Source organism: Halyomorpha halys, unplaced genomic scaffold (assembly GCF_000696795.3).
Source record: "Halyomorpha halys isolate HHAL.00 unplaced genomic scaffold, Hhal_1.1 Scaffold5.1, whole genome shotgun sequence".
NCBI lineage: Eukaryota > Metazoa > Arthropoda > Insecta > Hemiptera > Pentatomidae > Halyomorpha > Halyomorpha halys.
Window position 1 is genome coordinate 2,101,493 of NW_027106871.1, and position 1,513 is coordinate 2,103,005.

The window sequence follows — 1,513 nt, forward strand, 5'->3', positions numbered from 1 at the left end:
GGGTTATTTTAAGGAGAGCGGATTGTGTTGAATAGCCAGGTCGAAAGCTGGATTGGAGGAGATTCATGAGGGAACGTTCTTCTTAGAAGTTTGAAAGTTGGTTTTGAACAAGGCGTTCTAGCGGTTTTAAAAGGTTAGAGAGGAGATATATAGGACGGAAGTCATTAGGTGAAGAAGGATTTGGGATTTTATTTAATGGTCGAACTAAAGCGGTTTTCCAACGAGAAGGAAATGTGGCATTTTGCAAGGAAAAATTGTGTATATGATAAAGTACGGGAATAGGACTGGGAGAGAGGATTTAATCACTTTAACAGAAATGTTGTCCGGTCTATGATCGTTGGAATATTAGAATGGTGGGTAGTAGTTCTTCGTAAGATACGTGGGAAAAAAATTGTTTCTGGATTGGAGGTGTTGTTTGGAATATCTGGAAAGATTGATGGATCAGTAGCATGGCATGTGAAATCGTCAGATGTTATTGAAAATAGAAGACCAAAGAAGTATACATTATGAAATATTTTAATTTCGGAGGAAGTATGCAACTAAGGATGAAAATCAAAAGAACTAGCTCCAAAAAAAAAAAGTTTAATATTTTAAAAAGCAACATGCACGCTCAAACAAATGTGTCTATTTTAAAAGATAGTAAATTATTTCAGATGGTTAATCCTGAAGATGGGAAGTGCCCCGGACAATAGAATAAAAATACATCAGTCTAAAACATGTCATATAAATCAGACATGTTACGTTTTCATTTATTTTTCTTTGTGTAATGATATAAGGAAACTGTACTGAGCTACTTGGCAAACATTTTTATTTTGTTGAATACAATAAGTTTAAGTTCCGCAGTAAACATACGTCCAATAAAATTGAACCGAAACTAACTACGAGCAACAAAAGCTTACAAACTTCAATAATTTTGCTTCTAAGACTTCCGGCTCCCAAGAATTCACAGAACATAAATAATCCCCAAATATTTGTTAACAAGTATTGATCGGATAAACAAAATTTAAATCTTTCTACACGTCATTGTTGGACCCAGAAATTTTCTTAGGGGACGCACCATGGTAGTTACTCTCGCCACAACGCACGTTTAACATTTACATTTACACCTTGATATTTACTGTACTCAAGTGCTTTCAGAATTAGCATGACAGCAGTAATGGTCGCATCCTGCACCTCCACGACAACTTAAAAACACTTGGATACACCTTGACGGAGTACTGTCGCACCTTGTAATTACCACATAACTAAATAACTTCTTGACGCTACAAACCAATGTGGTCCTTGATTTCCTCAATAACCTCGTGAATTAACTCTACCTTATGTTGTCGCTTGCCAGTAGTGGATGTTTAGGAGGTATTGGCAATCCCGTAAGACTGCATCCTCCCAGCTAAGCCGTAATCTGCATCTTCCTCTTGTCTGGCAGTCTTCCGTCGAGCCACTTACTTGGAAAATCACATTCCGGCATTCTGACAGAGTCCAGTTTAACCCAGTCTTCCAAACTCGATTGGTCCCA